This window comes from Stegodyphus dumicola, chromosome 5 (assembly GCF_044657685.1).
Source record: "Stegodyphus dumicola isolate Sdum_Otavi_A_Nest chromosome 5, ASM4465768v1".
Classification (NCBI taxonomy): Eukaryota; Metazoa; Arthropoda; class Arachnida; order Araneae; family Eresidae; genus Stegodyphus; species Stegodyphus dumicola.
This window is the reverse complement of record NC_140772.1, coordinates 26,917,266-26,925,641: the sequence shown is the minus strand read 5'-3', so window position 1 is coordinate 26,925,641 and position 8,376 is coordinate 26,917,266.

The following is an 8,376-nucleotide window of genomic DNA, read 5'->3' as shown; positions in this document are numbered from 1 at the left end:
AGAGGCTTGATTTTACAGTCGCCAATCTCATTGGCGCAAATTACTAGAGTTAATCTATCCTTCATGGGTTTGTGACCTGGCATCGTCTTCTCCTCTGCCGTTATGTAAGTTCTATTCGCCATCCTTTTCCAGAAAAGTACTGTCTCGTCACAGTTAAAGACTTGCTGGGGGGATGTATGCTTTGGCTAGTATCAGTTAGGAAAACATTTTGATGTAAACCTCAGCTGCCTTCACATCGGAACTTGCTGCATCACCATGTCTGACGACGGAGTGAATGCCGGTCCTTTTCCTAAAGATGTCAAGCCAGCCCTACTGGATTTAAACAAGTCTTCCGATTCCTCATTTTTAGAAGTGTGTGGGATCTTCTTTAGCAAATAACCGTAAATTGCTCGTGCCTTCTCACATATGATGCTTTATGTTAAGGTTCCTCCTTGAAGCTGCTTCTCTCTCACCCACCCCATCAGTAGTTTCTTCATCTATTCACGGAGAGAGGTCCAGAGTTTAGACATTATTTTATCGGCCTTAGATGGCGTTATACCCTTTATCAACTCCTTTTGTTTAAGCACAGTACATATCATTGATGTTATACGACCGTACATCATCGCCAAGTCAATTACTCGCACACCTTGCTCATGGTTTTCTATGATTTCACGCTGTAATTCAATAGACATCATCTTCTTCTTTGGACCCATGGTTATAAAAATAAATATGATAATGTTTTCTAAATGTACAAAAAGCAAAAAGCGCCAACCCAGCTTATCAAAGATGCTTCCAAAACGAGGGAAACAAGCACACAGACTGAGATCTTGTCTGAGGTGGGAGAAACTGTTAGACGCTGCATCTAAATATAAATAACCATCGTCTTCACTGCCGAAACCCTCTAAACTATTCTATAAATCACTATCATATCAGCTATAAAATCGTCATTAGCCAAATCTATATCATCATCAAAATCATCTAAATATTCCTCACCACACAAAACACATCATCATTTTAAACCATCGTATCTCTATCACCATCGTCAGAATAAAATAAACCACCATCACACAAATCACATCATCATTCCATACTAATCAATCGAAACTATATATCATATACACCATCATCATTGAAGTCGTCAAATAATAAAATCACCTGAATACAAAGTACTATCACCTAAAGTTTTATTACCATCATACTCATTTAATCACATTCTTCATCACTATAACATATAATCACGATAACTTAAATAAAAAATCATCAGCAGTTAGTATAAATCCTCATCCTTAAAATACCAGCTAAATTATTTATATCATCATCATTTAAATCAAGATTTTATTGGTGTTTCGCTAGTATAACATCAAAACGAACCAGTTTCATTTAGGTACAGACATGTACAGGTAAAAGTGTTGGAGCTTCATTAAAGATTGCACAGGTATACATCCCAATAACTAACCGAATACAGCACGGAGGGATGTCCAGAAGAGGAAGAATCCTACTGGTAGTTCTTTAAAGAGAGATTTAGAAGTTAGTTTTTAAGTGAGGAGGACAAAAAGGGAGAACGGGTTATAGAAGAAATGAAGAAATCTAGAAAAAGGTTCATTAGAAAGTAGTAATAATATTGTAGTGGCTAAATCAATTATTAGCCCAATGGATGAGTCCAGATCTCGAAATTTTGTGCTGTTGGGAAAGGAGGGAAATCTAATAAAACAAGTTTTATATCAAGCTTGTACAGAATACTAGCAGCTTAGCTGCCAGCCTTCGTCTGGCTTTTATATGTACCGGGAAAATGGCTGAAAGAAACACCAAACTTTAAACTTGAAAACAGCGTAGAATTTTACTCTGCAGAACAACTTCATAAAAAAAAGTTATTACGTATAACAAAATTACCATGAAATAAGCAATATCCCTTAATTCAAATATTAATGATCCTAATAAATAAATTAACCAACTTCCCTTTGCAAAATCTTAAGAACTCAAATGGTATAAAGGAGGTTAAGAACTTTTTTTCTTAAAAAAATCACTCAAAACTTTTCAGTATTTTAAAATCACTGAAATGAGCAACAAAGAACACAAAAGAATACAAAAAACAAAAAAATTCTGGAAAGCAAAGTATAATTAATGATAATGCAAAGTATAATTAATGATATCCCTTGTAATGTTGCGCGCTTCCAACCTGCACGCAACAATAGTGGTGACTGCTAAGAACTGGAAAGTAGACAAATTCTTGAGAAGGGTTTAAATCCCTTTTTATTCAACTTTAGAAATTACAAATGCGTGCTCTTGACGCTCACAAACTACGCCGACCCGGCGGTAAAATAAAAATAAAAAACTAAAAAAAGAATAATAACATGTGACTAACTACGAGGCTCTCTATACGTAACTAACCTCACCGCGTTCTAAGATACCGCTGATAATTCAGCAAACTTCTGAATATTACGTTGAAAAATTAACAATCTGCCGAGGCAAGCACACAGGCCTAAACGCGTGGTTCTTCGATTTCTAACTAGCCACCTCCACGCTCGTGAAGCAAGAAACACACTTTCGAACTCGTTTCCCTTCTATTTAACTCAGATTACTTCCGCTGACAATTTGAATCCTTTGCGCGTTCTACAAAAGTTACATACTCTGGCATTGGCAATTCCAGGGGAAAGTAAGGCTTAACAGGAAAGATAGTTTAAACTTAAAATAAATGTTAGTTAAAATAAATATAAACCCTACATTTGCCGCTGCCAGAATTTGGAAAACTTGGAAGCAGGTCCTAGAAACGACCTATTGGAAAGTTTCCACAATTCTGATCTAAATTTTAAGAGCCTCGTTGACATAAAAAAAAATTTGTTATCTCACAAAAGGTAGAACAAATTTCTGTAGATACTTATTTAATTCTCTCTTCTTACAGCAACCTTTCCCGGACTTCAGCAATCAATCTGTTGTCTTCCTTCCAGTATCTGGAAGGAATAAGTATCAGTATCTTTCTAAATACATTATGATTTACACTTTCTTGACACTGAATAAGTTTTTGTTTTTGAACGATTTATTTTCCTTAGTTACTGCTTAATTCACATTCATTCAAGTATTCAAACATGAATTTAACTTTACCCTGGCTCTCCACCATGTGTGGTGTCAAACGGGAATATTCGTGTTTAAGTATTGCAATACTTCTCCTAAAAACAATGATTTGTTAGAATTCAACGACCAAATAGACACACCTTACTCGACATTCTACAACTCGATGAGCTACTTTAACATTCTTAAAATTCAAGTGTAGGTGGAGAACCCTACAAAACACATTCATTCTAAATTCATTTATCTTTAGACATGCAGCCTTTCGCTCTAAAGCATGATTTTATCTACAGTTTAATACTTAAATTTGAATTCATTGCTTTTGAGCATTTACTTTTAGCATCTAAAATTTTATGCTTCTAGACTAAATTCTACTTTTACATAACTTTCAAGCATTTACGTATATTTACAAAATTCTAATACATATGATTTTTACAATTTACCATAAAATGAATAAGAGAAAAATAAATTTTTACTTTACTCATTCTTCGCCAAGCTGGAGGCACTGAAACTAAAGTTGTTATTAATACAAGAATACGAAGTTATTTTTATCTTCGGCCAAATTTTGGCTTTAACATAAAAGAATTAGTCTTTCGACCAACAGAAACTGCTTGTTCCTAGATTTTATACTTAAAGAAAATAATACTTTTGCCTTAGCTAAATAAAGTAAAATAAAACTAAATCTCAACCGAGACACATTGACTTCCGTCAAAACATAGAACTTTGTATTTACGCATAACATTTCGGAACAAAAGAAAAAAAATGTTATAGAAGATTTTAACTTATCTTTGAGTTTTCGATGATTGTAACTCCGACATCCTCTTCTGGCAGAACTGCTCCCATGTTATGGATTTCATCGACGTCAGTCGTCTCCTTAGGGTCCTTCGAGTGTCGTCCACGTTGCTTCTTCTTTTTCGCCCTCTGCATGCTGGCCTCTTGGAGTGGTAGTCGTCGGGTTGCTGTCTTTTCCGTTTTGCCCCTGGACGGCTGGTCTTGGCGTCCTCCGGTCTGGAATCGTGCTTGGATTTCTTCTGTTGGTAGTGGTCTTTTCGTTCCTCCTGCTGTCTTTTCGTTCTCGGGAACGGCGGCCTTGTTTGCACCTGACTCTCTGGCCCTGGAAGCGTTCTCCTCGATGTAGAATTTCTACTGCGATAAGTTGTAAGTGATGTTTTCCTCTTTACCAAAGTGTCTTTACGCGGCGGCTTTGCTTTCTTGTATTTCTTAAATGCTGGAGTCTGACGTTTTCATTTCTTCTTTTCGGTACCGTCGCATGACTTATAGAACGGCTAGGTTTCTCTTCTTGTTCTCTGCTTCTTGAGTTGTGGAACGGGTGACGTTATTTCTCGACCTTCTACTTCTTTTACGCTTGAGTCCTGCAAGAAACTTTCAAGGATTTCAAAATCATTTTGATTATAATATCTTTCACCTGGTCGGGACTTGCTTTACAGATTTCCCCTCTCTCGTTCTTAAGGTACAATACGACTCCCTTGATTTCCTGAATTACATAGGGCCTTCAAATTTTGGAGCTAACTTTGCAGTAAAATTGTCTGGGGCACTTGATAAAGAAAATTTCCGCTTCAACACTTTATTTCCAACTTTAAAATCTGCTTCACGGCGTTTTCTATCATAGTATAACTTTTGCCTATTTCTTGCCGTATCCAATCTTTTAACCGCCTGGTCAATAAGTGTTTGCACATCTTTCTGTTTAAATTCTTGGTCTCTTTGTTGCACAAAGAATAATTTATCTAATGGCGTAATTAACTTTCGTCCTAAAAATAATTCTGCTGGGGTTTTCCCGTAGTATCGTGATTTGCCGTTCTTAAAGCATAAGCGAAGATATTTAATTAGCCATCCCGGCGCTTGTGATGTGTGCTAACATAACTTCGAATTATTTTTACAATGTTTTTATTAACTCCTTCTGCTATGTTTGCCTGTGGTCTATACGGAAACATTTTGATATGGCGTATGCCAAGTCCAGTGCATATGTTTTCAAATATTTGGCTAACGAATTGTTTACCGTTATCGCTATGTACTTTTTTCGGTGCACCGTATTTTAAAATGTATCTGTGTAAGAATGCATCTGCGACAGTTTTGGCTGACGCGCGTTTAAGTGGAAGAATTTCTGGCCATTTTGAAAAATGATCTACAATTACTAAAAGAAAACGATTTTTATTTAACTCACTCTGGGGGAAAGGACCAAGAAGATCTATGCCTAAAATTTCATTCGGAAATGTAGCGCGAATGTACCGGCCGGGCTGTAATTAATATCATTTATTAACTGACATTTATTGCAGGACCTGACATACGCAGTTACTATTTTGTATAATTTCGGAAAATATACCGCTTCGCGTACCCTTTTTAAAGCCTTTCTGAGCCCTAAATGACCCGCTGTTTTCGCGTCGTGTAATTCCTTCAAAATGCTTATACGAAGCGAGGCTGGGATGACTGGTTTGTATTCCAGGTTTTAGTTTGTTGTTTTCGTATAAAATAATAAATTATCTATTATTTCATAGTTTTCTGCTCTATTTCTTATCTCATCGATATCTGTGTGTTCAAAGCTTTCGGGGTCTTTCAAATACGCATTGATACTTCCAAATTCAGGATCAGCTTTCAATTCAGCAATAATTGTATCTCTAGAATCTAAAATTTTTGAAGTCAACACAGCGCATATTTAAGTTCATTGCCTTCATCGTCCAGTTTTATACGAGAACGTGCGTCAGCTACATTGTTTTCCTTACCCAGTTTATATTTGATTATGAGATTATATTCTTGGAGTTTTAAAGCCGATCTTATTAACCTGGGCGTTAGGTTTTTCCCCGAGTAAAGTCTACCAACAGCCGCATGATTCGAAAAGACTGTTACTGGCGCTTTGCCGAAATAAACTCGAAATTTGTGTACAGCCATTAATACGGCTAATGTTTCTCTCTCTGTAGCTGTATAATTCCTTTGTGTATGATTCAACGTTTTACTAAAAATTGCCAAAGGATGGCCATTTTGCATAAGAACCGCACCCACAGCACAGTCCGACGCATCTGCTGCAATTTCCAGGTTTTCGTCCCCCTCCGGGAATTTTAAAACAGGGGCATTGATAAGCGCTTCTTTTAACCTTTCGAATGCGGTATTTGCTTCTGCTGTCCACATGAATTTACTTTTCTTTCTTTTAATTACTAACAAGGGTTCAACAATATTAGCAAAATCTTTTATGAATGGCCGATAATAAGAACATAACCCAAGGAAAGAAGAAATTTTCTTGGCGGTATTGGGAGGTGGGAAATTCTTGATTGCTTTTATTTTTGAATCTTGAGTTTCTATACTCTTTTGCGAAATTTTATAACCCAGATATTTAAGTCTTTCGTTGCGAACTTGCATTTTAAGGCGTTAATTGTAAGACCGGCCTCTTTCAATAATTTAAAAACTTCTTCTAGATCTTTAATATGTTGTTCCAAGATACTACTCTTTATAATTATATCATCTAGATAGATTAAAGTCGATTTTCCTAGGACAAGCTTTAGAACAATGTCCATAGCTCTCTGGAATGTTGATGGGGCCCTACACAACCCAAAGGACATGCGTAAAAATGCATAAGTGCCCGATTTTGTTATAAACGCGGTTTTATGTATGTCTTCGGGTCTCATAGCTATTTGATAGTAGCCAGACGTTAAGTCCAAAGTAGTCATGTATCTTGTAGATTTAATCTTTCTAATAATTTCCTCTAGAACCGGCAAAGGGTAAACTGGGAATTTAGTAATACTATTAAGTTTTCTGTAATCGATAGCAAACCTCCAAGCCCTTTTATCCGAAGGAGGAAACTCGTTCTTTTTCTTACATAGTACGACTGGACTCGCGTACTCATTATTTATGGGCGTTATTATTTTGTTCTTTAACATTTCCTGAATATGTTCTTCTATGATTTGGTCTTTTTGTTTATTATAGCGGTAAGGTTTAGTCCTACAGGGTTTGTCGGCAGTTAACTGTATCTCATGCGTAACTATTTGACAGCTACCAGGCCGTTCTGAAAACAAGTTTGAAAAAGTACTCACCACTTGCTGGATGGCTTGACTTTCATGGTCATTCAAATGGCTAAGGTCAACTTGCGGTTGTTCCACTGGTTCCACCACCCTCCGATCCATCTCCAGCACGATGGAACTTTCCTGAAAATTCAGTTTGGCCTTCGCGGCTTTTAAAAACTCCATACCTAAAATAAGTGGATTAATTATTAATTTTTTACTACAAAAATTAATACTTTAAGGCTTTCGTTTTGAACTTGAATTTTTAAAGATAGTTTTCCAATACAATGACAAGTTTGTCCTTGCGCTGCTATGATTTCTGTGTTTTTATTTTTAAATAATCGAAACCTATTAAAGTTCTTAAAAAAATATCACTCATAAAATTACCTTCTGCTCTTGTATCGATGAGCGCTTCTACTGGTACATCGCCAACCAGGACTTGTATAATTGGTAACTGTGAGTTCTTTACGATGACCCTATTTAAGTGTCTTCCTGAGGGTTTTTTCAAAACTTCCGGGGTCTGGACCCTCGATTTCACAGGCTCCTCTACTCGTTTAAAGCTTTTCTTTCAACTTCTGCCTTCTGGGTACGCGGACGGTTGTTTTCAAATTTCCTTTTTGGGCCTTGACTTTCGAGCTTCGATGACCTTGCTTGATAGCTCTTTCCCCCATAAGAGCGGTTTGCATTTCTAGTCTGCTCATTTGAAGATTGCCTTCGGATACTTTGAGAATACGATGCCCCTCTAGCTTTTTCCGCTATTCTGCGATTTTGGAACTTGACCGCTAATTCGAAGAGCTCCTACAATGTACTTGGGTTTCTAATTTCGAAGTAGTCTTGAACAGCAGGTAACAATCTTGGTAAGATTATTTCAATAATCTCCTCGTCGGGTTTCTTCCCAGACAGCATATCCGTCAGCTTAATTTTTCGCAGAATAAAGTCCGTCAACTCTTCTATATTCCGTTGATAAAAACTATACAGTTCGGCTTCTATCCTTGCTCGAACTTTCACTATGGGGAAGGCGTTTAATAACGATTTCTTGAAATTTTCAAATGTATATGTCTGGCCTCCGAATTCCCCTAATAAAAATTTGCCTATATTCTTCCACCATAGCGGGGCCTGTCCTCTTAGTGCAGATGTGCAGATGGCAAATTTTTGTCTTTCAGGCACAGGGTAGAGCTGGAAGTGATTGTCGAGGCATTCTAGAAATATCGCCACCGAATTTTTTCTTTCGAAATTGACGTTTGGCTTGATTGACGCTGTCATCCTCTGGACCAGGTATCCAAATCCTTCCAATTGGCTTGCCATTTCTTGTTGTTCTCCAGCAACC